The sequence below is a fragment of the Hemitrygon akajei genome, chromosome 13, assembly GCF_048418815.1.
Source record: "Hemitrygon akajei chromosome 13, sHemAka1.3, whole genome shotgun sequence".
Taxonomy (NCBI): Eukaryota; Metazoa; Chordata; class Chondrichthyes; order Myliobatiformes; family Dasyatidae; genus Hemitrygon; species Hemitrygon akajei.
The window spans coordinates 55859840-55872952 of NC_133136.1; the positions used below are offsets into that span (position 1 = coordinate 55859840).

At 43.0% G+C, this 13113-nt stretch overlaps 1 long non-coding RNA gene across 1 annotated transcript in view; it reads left to right on the forward strand.

Moving 5' to 3' along the window:
- The window catches only part of LOC140737499 (uncharacterized), a 72653-nt gene extending 65877 nt beyond the window's left edge, over positions 1-6776 (forward strand). Inside the window, exon 3 of the long non-coding RNA XR_012101174.1 lies at positions 6291-6776. This is a non-coding gene — a long non-coding RNA (uncharacterized lncRNA). The remainder of the gene's footprint in view (positions 1-6290) is intronic.
- The last annotated feature ends 6337 nt before the right edge of the window (positions 6777-13113 follow it).

The window sequence follows — 13113 nt, forward strand, 5'->3', positions numbered from 1 at the left end:
ATCTTGTTTTGTCAGTTAAAGAGGCTGCTTCATGTCTACTAGTACTTCTCTCTGGAGACCTCATTCATGCAGCAACATGGAGTTTTACATTCAATTCTGGTTGCTCCGTTATGTTGCAGCTTTGAAGAGGATGCAGCAGAGATTTACCAGGATATTTCCTGAGTCAGAAGGTATGTGCTTTCAGGAGAGATTAGAAAAATATGGATTGTTTTCTCTGGCTCGGTGGAGGCTGAGGAGAGATAAGATCTTGAGATGCATAGATAGACAGCCAGTATCTTTTTCCAAGGGTTGAAATTTCTAACGCCAGAGGTTATGAATTTAAGGTGACTGTAGATGATTTCAAAAGAGATGTGTGGAGCAATTTATTTTTTGTTACACAGAGATTGGTGAGTGCACGGAGTGCTCTGCTGGAGATTGGTGGTGACAGGGACATTCAAGGGACTCTTAGATAGGCACATGGCTATGCAGGAAATTGAAATATATACATTGAGTGGGCAGCCTGCATTTGTTTATCTGGCTATTTGATTACAAATTTAATTAGTTCAGCACAATATTGTGGGCTGATGGGCCCATTCCTGTGCTGTACTGTTCTACATTCTATGCTCTAAGAATTTTTTTTTCACAACTAAGGAAGTTTAATTTCCAAAATTACCTAACGCTCCAGTTATTCTTCAATGTGTTGCAACAGAGGCCATGTGGGACTGGTTCACCCAGGCTCAGTGGAAGTGCACTGGCAGGTCTAGTTCATTATTGTGCCTTTACTCCCACCAGTTGATTTTTTTAGTATACCAGTTCCCTAAGTAAGCTTGTAATTAATGAACACTAATGTTTAGAATCAAAATCAACTTTGCTGTCACTATCTTGTATGATGGCTGTGTTGTTTTGTGGCAGCAGTCTCTCACAAAGACAAAAAATTACTATAAATAACAAAATAAATAAACAGTGCAAATAAAAAAGGCACAATAAAGTAGTGTTCATGACTTCATGGACGATCTGATGGCAGAGGGAAAGAGGCTGTTCCTTGACTATTGAGTGTGAGTTCTCAGGATCCTGTACCTCCTCCCTGCCCATAACCTCTATATTCCAACATATATTTTTGGATAACTCAACCTGGCTAACTCTTATGCCTACAGCTGCTTATTTACCCCTGAACTATGTCCAGGGATAGGTGGCCATCAGATTTGCCTCTATCTTGAGATTTGCTGGTAGTCTGAAGCAAATATTTATGATCCAGAATATTTTAATTCCCAGGCAGGTCTCAATTAAATTGCACTGATTGAAATTTTATCATCACCCAGCAAGAAGTGACAGAAATTCACACAATCTGGAGACTGACTGTCATGACTGAATAGATGTACGGATCTGCTCCAAAATCCTCAAGTGGATCTAAGTTTTGTTTTGTTGATTTCGATGCAGAAGCTGGGGTTTTTGTTAAATACTGGGAAGAGCACCAGCTGGGAAATGGAACCTAGAGACCTGGCCTGCTAAAGGACCTGAAGAGTCAGCTCAGAGATGGTGGGAGTAATTAGGAAGTCATGCAGCATCCAGGGCCTTCCTGTAATGTCGTTACTATCATGGGATTGATACTGTGCTGTGCATTGATAAGTTCAGAGCATTCATATCAACCTTACAGTGCTGGACCTTGCTAGAAAGGATGAAGCTAACAGTAGAGTACCTCTACAGCTAACATTGACAGAAAAGCAGCTGAGTAAAATTGATCTCTGCTATTTGTTGAGGCTTTCTCTATGTTCCTCTGGGTGTCCATCTCTGCCAGGATCTCAAAACCATTGCCAAACAACTCATGTGGCCTGTGTCCTTCTTGCTTCTTCTCCAAATAAATTCACTCTGAGTCATGCGACAGCAGTTGCAGAGACAGGTGCCCTTTCCAAGCCCATCCATTTGATCACACAGTACAGGTTCTTCCTGGTGATGTGCACAGCCCAAGGTGACAACCAGCAGACGTGTGGAGCAGCAGAAAATTTTTCAAACTGTGCCACACATACACACAGTCTTGCCCTATGCTTCTGAAAATCTTTCTCCAATAGACTGGCGTGTGCTCATGTTATTTTTGTGCATGCAAAACAAATTCCTGGATGTTTGTCTTTTATTGTTGATATTTTTTTCTGTATACTTTATACAATATATGTCTATTGAATAGATTACAAATCGTGCAAAAAACAGAATTACTATATATTTAAAGAAAAATGAGGTAGTATCCAAGACTTCAATGTCCATTTAGGAATCGGATGGCAGAGAGGAAGAAGCTGTTCCTGAATCTCTGAGTGTGAGCCTTCAGACTTCTGTACCTCTTATCTGATGGTAACAGTGAGAAAAGGGCATGCCCTGCATCCTTAATAATGGACACTGCCTTTCTGAGACACTGCTCCCTGAAGATGTGCTGGGTACTTTGTAGGCTAGTACCAAAGATGGAGCTGACTAGATTTACAGCCCTCTGAAGCTTCGTTCAATCCTCTGCAGTAGCCCCCGACCCCCCCACACCAGACAGTGATGCAGCCTGACAGAATGCTCTCCATGGTACATCTATGGAAAATTTTGAGTGAATCTCTTCAAACTCCTAATTAAGTATAGCCACTGTCTTGCCTTCTTTACAACTGCATTGATATGTTGGGACCAGGTTAGATCCTCAGAGATCTTGATACCCAGGAACTTGAAACTGCTCACTCTCTCCACTTTTGATCCCTCTATGAGGATTGGTATGTGTTCCTTTGTCTTACCCTTCTGGAAGTCCATAATCAGCTCTTTCATCTTACTGACATTGAGTGCCAAGTTGTTGCTGTGGCACCACTCCACTAGTTGGCATATCCCACTCCTATACGCCCTCTCGTCACTACCTGAGATTCTACCAACAATGGTTGTATCATCAGCAAATTTATAGATGGTATTTGAGCTGTGCCTAGCCACACTTTTATGGGTATATATAGAGTAGAGCAGTAGGCTAAGCACACACCCCTAAGATGCACCAGTGTTGATCATCAGTGAGGAGAAGATGTTATCACCAATCCGCACAGACTGTGGTCTTCCGGTTAGGAAGTCAAGGATCCAATTGCAGAGGGAGGTACAGAGGCCCAGTTTCTGCAACTTCTCAATCAGGATTGTGGGAATGATGGTATTAAATGCTGAGCTATAGTCAATTATAGGTGTTTGTGTTGTCCAGGTGGTCTAAAGTAATGGAGAGCCATTGAGATTACATCTACCATTAACCTTTTGTGGCAATAGGCAAATTGCAATGGGTCCAGGTCCTTGCTGAGGCAAGAGTTCAGTCTAGTCATGACCAGCTTCTCAAAGCATTTCCTGTGAGTGGTACTGGGTGATAGTCATTAAGGCAGCTCACATTATTCTTCTTAGGCACTGGTATAATTTTTGCCTTTTTGAAGCAAGTGGGAACTTCTGCCAGTAGCAGTGAGAGGTTGAAAATGTCCTTGAATACTCCTGCTAGTTGGTCAGCACAGGTTTTCAGAGCATTACCAGGTACTCCACCAGGACCTTCTGTCTTGTGAGGGTTTATCCTCTTTAAAGACAGTCTAACATCAGCCTCTGAGACAGAGATCACAGGATCAATGGGTGCAGCAGGGGTCTTCACAGCTGTAGTTGTGTTCTCCCTTTCAAAGCGGGCATAGAAGGCGTTGAGTTCATCTGGTAGTGAAGCATCACTGCCATTCATGCTATTGGGTTTCACTTTGTAGGAAGTAATGTCTTGCAAATCCTGCCAGAGTTGTCATGCATCTGATGTCGCCTCCAAGCTTATCCGAAATTGTCTCTTCAGCCTTGAAATAGCCCTCCGCAAATCATACCTGGTTTTCTGGTACAGGTCTGGGTCATCAGAATTAAATGCCACAGATCTAGCCTTCAGCAGATGACGTACTTCCTGGTTCATCCACAGCTTTTGGTTTGGGATTGTTCAGTAAATCTTTGTAGGCACACAATCATCCACACAGGTTTTATTGAACTTATTAACACCTGCAGCATACTCATCCAGGTTCAAAGATGGATCCCATCCACTGATTCAAAGCAGTCCTGTAGGTGCTCCTGTGCTTCCCTTGTCCATACCTTCTTGGTCCTCACTGCCGGTGCTGAGGTCTTCAGTCTCTGCCTATACTCAGGGAGTAGGAGTACAACCAGGTGATCAGACTTCCCGAAGTGTGGGCGTGGAATAGCACAGTAGGCATTCTTGATAGTGGTGTAGCATATCACCACATACAACTCTGAGCTTCTTTTTCTGCGGGTATACTTAACACATCTATAGAACAGTAACTGTAATCAGGATCAATGGACAACAAACAGTGCAAATGCAAATATAAATAAATAGCAATAAATAACAAGCATGAAATGACAACATAAAGAGTCCTTGAAGAGAAACCATTGGTTGTGGGAGCAGCAGAAGTAGAATGAGTGTAGTCATCCCATTTTGTTCAAGAGCCTGATGATTGAGGAGTAGTAACTCTTATTGAACCTGGTGTTACAAGTCCTGAGGCACTTGTATCTTCTACCTGATGGCAGCAGTGAGAAAAGAGTATGGCAACATGAGTGAATCTGCAGATGCTGGAAATAAATAAAAACATAAAATGTCTCCTCCCATAGATGCTGTCTGGCCTGCTGAGTTCTGCCAGCATTTTGTGTTTTTATTAGAAAAGAGTATGGCCTGGGTGGTGAAGATCTTTGATAACGGATGCTGCCTTTCTACGGCAATTTTCATGTAGATGCACTCAATGTTTGGGAGGATTTTCCCGTGACATACTGGGCTGAATCCACTACCTATCGTTGGACTTTCTGCTCAAAGGCATTGGTATTCCCATACCAGGCTGTAATGCAGCCAGTCAGCACACTTTCTACCACACATCAATAGAGGTTTGCCAACATTTTGGATGATATATCAAATCTCCACAGACTCCTGAGGAAATAGAGGCACTATGGACAAAATATTGGTAGAAACAGAGATGACAGAGGGAAAGAATGAGATGAAATTAACACTGAATGGAAGATCTGACTACGCTTGGAGTGGATATTGCCTAATTGGTCTCAGGTTGCCGAGTGAATTGGAATGGAGATAGTGGAAGGACTTCCCACAATCTTTTAATTTTCCCTAAACATGGAGAAGTGCCCAAGGATTGGGGAATGTTGAATGTGACACTCCAATCAAGAACTGGAAGCCAGAGGCTGGTCTATTTAATATCAGTGGCGGGTTGAGTTTTAGAAATAATAATCAGGGAGGGTAATGAATTAATAGGTTACTGGAGAGGTTTGCCATTTAGAAGCATCATGGAAATGTAAAATGCAGATTTAGTTTGATACCTAATGAATATTTAATGCCCTGGTTAAGACTGTTACTGCTCTGCTGTGGGTATTTCATTTTAGCAGTTCTGCGAGAGCAGTCTGTTCTGCTTTTAGCTTTTGGGTTTGAGCTAAGGATAAGGAGCCATGTTGTTCAACTCAGGAATGTTGTGTCAGCCAATCAAGAGACAGGAGGGAAGATGTCTGAGGATGCCACCAATGTTGCACGTGGTGCTTTGTGCAGAAGAATGGCTTCACGGAGGAAGGACCTTTACAGTACTCCCATTGGGGAGACCATTTATTTCATGTGACATTTGAAAGATGGTGCATGCTTTCACGCAGACTATGGGTTCAGCACACAAGTTAAAGCTAACTTCAAGATGAGCTGCAATTTATGTGCACACTTGCACTGGGTTAACTGCAATGGACCCTTTTCATTTCTTTCCTTTTCTCTATCCTACTAACTTCGATAAAGCCGATATTTGTAAATATACTTGCTTTATAACTATATGCAGTGTATGATCTGTTCTTTCTTGTCGATGGCTAATTGCATGGGGACAGAATTTACACAAATTGGGGTTCGGGTGGGCTAGACATTCCAGCCTCCTGGGTTTGGTGGGACCCAAGTCATATTAACCCTAGATGTATGGAGTCTGCGAAAAGGTGGTTTTCTCACCACTGAGTCCAGTGGCTGCTGGCAAGGAGCTAACAAGCCACTTCTCTACATATGCCCGGTAAAAAGGGCATTGTGGGGGCTCCTCCGGGATTGAATTCACTGAATACTGTGTAATTTCTCTAACAATTGATTAAGTGGTTTGTGTGTTTAAGTGGTGTTAACCTATTGCCTGGGAAAATGATTAAGATACATGATTATGGATGCCACAGGGGTAAGCGTTGGTGTAAGCTTAGGATGGTCAATGGCACCTAACAGCAAATCTTTTGCTTGTATCTTCGGAAACAGCTCTATTTCCATCTTTAATGTCTCTATTTTCCCCTTTCAGGGTTCTTTTGAAGACCCTGACCTGGTTCTTTGTGGGAATGGGACCAGCTCTCGGGGTTTCACAACTGGCTGTTGTTGGGCATGCCAAGGACTTGGTCTAAAGCCTCCGCTCGCCTTTGGAGGTTCGAATTTTCATGGCTCTGGAGACCAGGAGATTGGAAGTCGGTGTCCAAGCAGAAGATCGGTGTGTCGTGGGAGATGGAAGATCTAAGGCTGTGTGCCCAGAGACCCGAGATCGGAAAAAGCAATGCAACGGACTTTTAACGTCATAAACCAGCAAGTTGTTTGTTATGCCTTCCCTCTCTCTGTGAAACGGAGACAGCTCTTTCTCTCTTATTAGGGAGAGAGAGAGCCTGTGGTGTGTCAAATACCGGGTGAACAAGTCTGTATCTTTGCTGTTGCCTTGCTTACGCTTGAGTGCTCAGTGGCGGGTGCCGATGCTTTTTTTGCCTGTTGGGGAGGAGGGAGGATTGTTGCTTGCTGCCGCTTACATGCAAGAGGGAGGGGAGCTGAGGGGACTTTGGGGTTCTAACATTTAACTGTCATTCATTCTTTGGGGGCACTCCCCTGTTTTTGTGGATGGTTGCGAAGAGAAAACATTTTAGGATGTATATTGTATACATTTCTCTGACATTAAACGTACCTTTGAAACCTTTGAATTCAAAGAGATTACTCGTATTTAAGGCTTGTGTTCTGAGTGGGGTAGATATCCACAGTCCGGATGAATTGCTGATAAGAGTTTTAAGCTTGGTTCCAGTATAAGGGAAAGTTACCATCATGGAATGTCAGTTTGACCAAACGGCGGGCAAAGATGTTGTTTTAGTTCAGACTAGCAATGATGTGACATGAGTGGATCTGCCTGTTATGCTCGGGGTACCTGGAGAGGTGGGGCCATGTGGTGTCCAGACTTTTAGAGAAGAGGAGTGTGTATGTGAATTGGAAGTCGAGTTTCCAGTAGCTGAGGGTGGAGACTTTAAAGACAAGTTGCTCTCGTTTCTGCGGAGTGAGGGGAAGGAGTTATCTGATGTGAAAGGGCTAATGAGTTCTTCAGCAGTTGATGTCTATTCTGAGTTCATTTTGGCTATTATTACATCACTGGTTGATAAATGTAGAAGTATATCTGCAGAGAGCCGAATTGTAGGCTGGGGGTGCTCTCTGGGGTCAAGCCCACACCCGATGTGCAAGAAGAATATGAGGCTTGGGCTCAGACGTCTCAGTTTCTGGATGAATGGCAGTGCTCAAATAGTATGAAAAAAAACTGGGACCGGCAGAGAGCTTAAAGGGCCCGGTGGCTGATACGGTGAGGTTCCTCAAGGCAAAGTATCCATTAGCCATGTCAGTTAATTACCCGCAAGCTCTGGAGGATGCTTTTGGCAATGCTGGAAGTGCAGCCGATCTTAGGATGAAGTTTAGGCACACATTCCAGGAGGAAGGGGAGAATTTGTCTGCCTACATTTTCAGGTTGGAGAAGCTGCTGCACAAAGGGAGCACTCAACTGTCTGAGAGAAATTGCTTGAGGATGGAGCAAGTTGTGAAGGGCGCTCTGTCACATGACGCGATTGCTCTACATATTCTAATAACCCACAAGATACACCCTCCTCCATCTTTACCAGGTTACCCAGAGAAGTTAGAGGGGAGGAAAACACAATGGATGAGTGAGAAGCCTCCAGCAGCTAACATGGCATTTGCCTTCCTCACCACTGACTCAGCCTGCAAGTTAACCTTCAGGGTGTTCTGCACAGGGACTCCCAAGTCCCTTTGCATCTCAGATTTTTGTATTTTCTCACCATTTAGAAAATAGTCTGCACATTTATTTCTACAACCAAAGTGCATGACCATGCATTTTCCAACATTCTGTTTCATTTGCCACTTCTCCTAATCTGTCTGAGTCCTTCTGCATCCTACCTGTTTCCTCAACACTACCTGCCCCTCCACCAATCTTCCTATCTTCTGCACAGTATGTGCACAGATCGGCGTTCAGGTGGGCGAGACATCCCAACCTCTCAGGTTTGGTGGGACCCAAGTCATATCGAGCTCAGACATACGGAGTCTGGGAAAGGTGGTCTTCTTACCACTGAGTCCAGTGGCTGTTAGCAAGGGGCTAATGAGCCGCATCTCTAGAGAAGCCCGGTAAAAATGTTTTATTGAAGTAGCCAAGAAGGTTGATGAAGAGAATGCAGTGGAAGCTATTTATAAGGACTTTAAGAAAGTATTTTAACAGAGTAAAAGAGAAAATGTTAGTTAACAAAACTGAGGTAATGCAATAGGAGAGCTATTGTCAATTTGGATTAAAAATATTTGGACAAGAATTAGAAAAAGTGGCAAATACTGTTTTCCTATTGAGGGATGTAAAACATTGCTTTCTCTCCTAAGGATCAGTGTTAGGGTCACTTGTGTTATTCATGGATAGAAATTATTTAAATATTGGAACAGAAAATAACATTTCAAAATATGCTGATTAATCAGACTGGGAAGTACTGCAAATGAGGGTGGTACCAATTGACTGCAACAGGACATAGAGAACCTGACACAATGGGCAGGCAAGTGGCAGATAGAATTCAGTATAGAAAAGTTTGATGTGATGCATTTTAAGCCTCAGGGATGAAGAGAGGTAATATAATTCATAGTGTGTGGTGGAACAGATAGACACAGGAATTCTTATGCCTAGAACTTGGAAGGTGAAAGGACACATTTAAAAATTAGTTAGTGAAGCATATTAGAATCAGCGACTCCATAAATAGACTTACTGATTACAAAGATAGGGAGGTTACACTGATCAATCTCTGGTTAGAGTCCAATTAGAGTATTATGTCTGGTTCTGGTAACCACATTTTTGGAAGGAGCTGGAAGGCAATTGAAAGAGTGCAGAAACTAGGATAGTTACAAGGATGAAGCAATTTAACGGGAGTGTTACATTGGGAAGCTGAGGTGACTCTCCTTGTAGAAAAAGAGATCAAAAAGAAATTTGATAATGTCTATGATAGCCAGAGACAAGATAGACAAACATAAACTGTTCTGGACTGAAAGAGGGACTGGGTCACAGCTTTAAGGTTTTGGACAGGTTATCTGGAAGTGATGTGAGAAAAAATTATTTTTATGTCATGAGAGGTAACACCCTGGATTTCACTGTCAATGAGAGTGAAACAAAGATGGTCAATGATTTCAAAAGGAAATTGGATGAGCAATGGATGGAAATATATTTGCTTGGCTACAGAGAGAAAGCAGGAAATGGGTCTGAATTGGCTGCCACCATACAAACAATGGACCAAATGGTTTCCTTCTAGATTATAATGTATTTTGATAGTTTCTATGACTACAATCACAAAAAAAATCAAGATTCCGCCTTCCCACATAAAACAGAAAGTAGCCTCCCACACATTTTCTCTGGAGCAACACTAACAGTAACCATGGCTCACAATTTTGCTTACTGACAGGATGTGGAAGCTGCTGGTAGGGCTGGTGTTTATCACCCTCCCTGATCACCGTTGAGAAGGTGATGGTGAACCGCCCTGTTGAACTGTTGCAATCCATGTGGGCGAAGCTTCTCCCAAAATGCAATACCATAGCAAGTTCCCGGAATTTGGCCAGGAAACTAATGACAGAAAGCTGGAAAACATGATATTTTCTGACTTAATCTTTCAAAATGGAAGAAGTTGTGGGTTTGGCAGATGCTCTGAGATGTCCTCTGGTGAGTAGATACAGCATATATGATGACAGGATACTCCACAGTGACAGTGCATTGGTTGGTGGAGCTGGCTAATATCTAAGATAGAGGACAGAGTGCCATCAGCCTGTGATCTACACTGAATAGTGGTGAGCTTCTTGGAGATGAATTCACCCAGGCAAAGCTATTCCAGTCACCTCCTGGCACTTACTTTGCAGATGATGGAAATCTTCAGGGACTCATAAAGTAAGTTACTTGCTGTAGGATACAGAAGCACTGCCTTGGTTTGCTGCCCAGTGTATTCCTGAGCCGATGCAGTTCTGTTTCTAGTGAAAGGAAATTCACAGGATGTTGATGTTGATAGATTTGTTGATGGTAATGTCAGATATGAAGAGGAAATATATAGACTATTTCTTGTTGGAGATGTTTATTGCCTGGGAAATTGTGTTTTATGTTTGTTTTGCACTTGCCACTTGGAAAGAAAAATGAAAGAGTAGATTATTATTTAAGTGGTAAAATATTGCAGCATGCTGCTGTGCAGAGGGATTTGGGAGTACTTGTGCGTGAATCACAAAAGGTTGGTTTGCAAGTGCAGCAGGCTATCAAGAAGGCAAATGGAACGTTGGCCTTCATTGCTAGAGGGATTGAATTTAAGAGCAGGGAGGTTATGCTGCAACTGTACAGGGTAATGATGAGGTCACATCTAGAGTACTGCGTGCAGTTCTGATCTCCTTACTTGAGGAAAGATATACTGGCTTTGGAGGCAGTGCAGAAGTGGTTCTCCAGGTTGATTCCAGTGATGAAGGGACTAGACTATGAGGAGAGATTGAGTTGCCTGGGACTGTACTCACTGCAATTCAGAAGAATGAGAGGGGATCTTATAGAAACATATAAAATTATGAAAGGGATAGATAAGATAGAGGCAGGAAAGTTGTTTCCACTGGTAGGTGGGACATAACCTCAAGATTTGGGGGAGTAGATTTAGGATGGAGATGAGGAGGAACTGCTTTTCGCAAAGAGTGGTGAATCAGTAGAATTCTCTGCCCAATGAAACAGTGGAGGCTACCTCAGTTAATATATTTAAGACAAGGTTGGATAGATTTTTGCATAGTAGGGGAATTAAAGGCTATGGAGAAAAGGCAGATAGGTGGAGATGAGTCCATGGCCAGGTTAGCCATGATCTTATTGAATGGCAGAGCAGGCTCGATGGGCCAGATGGCCTACTGCTCCTGTTTCTTATGTTCTTACGTTATTGGCCAATATGGAATGTTATCCTGGTCTGGTTTCATGCAGGCAGAAGTAATTCTTTTTCTCCGGAGATGCAAATAGAATTGAATTTCATGGCATCACCAGTGAATGTCCGCATGTCTAAACTTTGCATGAAGGAAATGCATTGACAAAGGAAAATAATTGGGCGAAGGACACTGTCCTTGACAGTATATGGAGTGATGTCCCGCAGTGAAGATGAATGGTATGCATCAATCACGGAAATTTGAAGTAAGTTACAAATCAGGTGGGTTCAGATGAGTTGTTCAACCTGAAAACCAATTCCTTGTCACGTCAAGTCATGTTAAATCAAGTTTGTTGTCATGTGTACCATCAAATGAGATAATATTTCTTCGGACCGCAGTGTAGTACACGTAACACACAATAACTTAGGAAAGTAAGAATTAAATCTACAGATGAATTATGCATAGATAAACAAAGTGAAGTGCATAAGTTAAATATTGTAGGGTATAGTACACAATATCTGGTAACACTTTGAATGCAATGCGGCAGGGAGTTCAGAAGCCTAATGGCCTGAGGGAAGAAGCTGTTTCCCATCCAGACCATTCTTGTTTTTATGCATCAGCATCTCCTGCCTGATGGTAGAACGTCAAAGAGGATGCTGGATGGTTGGGAGGGATCCTTGATAATACTAAGGGCCCTGTATATGCAGCGCTCCTGATAAATGTACCCAATAGATGGTAGAGGGACTCCAATGATCCTTTCAGCCATTCTCACAGCCCTTTGTGGGGACTTCTGATCCAATGCTCTGCTACTCCCATACCAGATGGAGACGCAGCTTGTCAAGACACTGTCCATGGTGCTCCTGTAAAATTTAGTTAAGATTGCGGGGAAGGGGGGAATCCTCGCTTGCCTCAACCTCCTCAGAAAGTGCCTTCTTATTCAGGGAGGTGATTTTGAGGGACCGGTTAGGTAATTGGTGATATGAACTCCCTGGTGAACTCTCTGATAAGGAGCCATGCATGTGCGGATGGATGTTCATCTGCACCTTCCTAAAATCCAAAATAATTTCCTTGGTCCTCTTCACGATCAAACTTAGGTTGTTGTTCTTACACCATCCACTAGCCGCTCCACTTCGTCTCTGTGCTCCGACTTATCGCTGTTGTTGATGAGGCCAACCACTGCTGAGTCATCCGCAAACGCGATGACACGGTTTGAGGTGAATCCCTCAACACAGTTATGCGTTGGCGGTGTGAGCAGCAGCGGGCTGAGCGCACAGCCTGCAGAGCACCAGTGCTCAGTGTAATGGGACTAGAGACCTTGCTGTCCACGCGGTGGCTTTTCTGCCAAAACCACCAGGATCCAGTTACAGAGGGAACCTCTGAGACCCAGTGAGGACAGTTTCCCCACCAGTTTTGGAATATGCAAGTGAACATGCTCCTGTTCAAAAATAGAGGCAGTCTTCTGGAGCCTGGATTGTTATTCCTGAATCAAGCATTGTCCAAAAAGAACAGCTATTTGTGTGTTCTTTTCAGAATCTCACAATCAGGTTTAATAATCAAGATTCAAAACTGTTTATTGTCACTTTTAGTACATAAATGATTGTTACTCTGGATCCAATGCAGCATAAAAATACCCAATAAGCATAAAGAACACAATAAAAATAAATATAAAAACAATCCTATGAAACAGAATGTACAAGCAACTTCATTACACAAACTGATGGCATGTACATAAAGTGACACCAGGTGATGTGTATGTAGTGGTGGTGGGTGATGGGGTGGGTGAATGGGTGGTGTTGTTGCTCAGCCTGACAGCTTGGGGTAAGTAACTGTTCTTGAGTTTAGTGGTCCTGGTATGGATGCTGTGGAGCATCTTCCCTGATTGCAGTGGGACGACCGGTCCATAAGCAGAACGGGTGGGATTCTTCTTT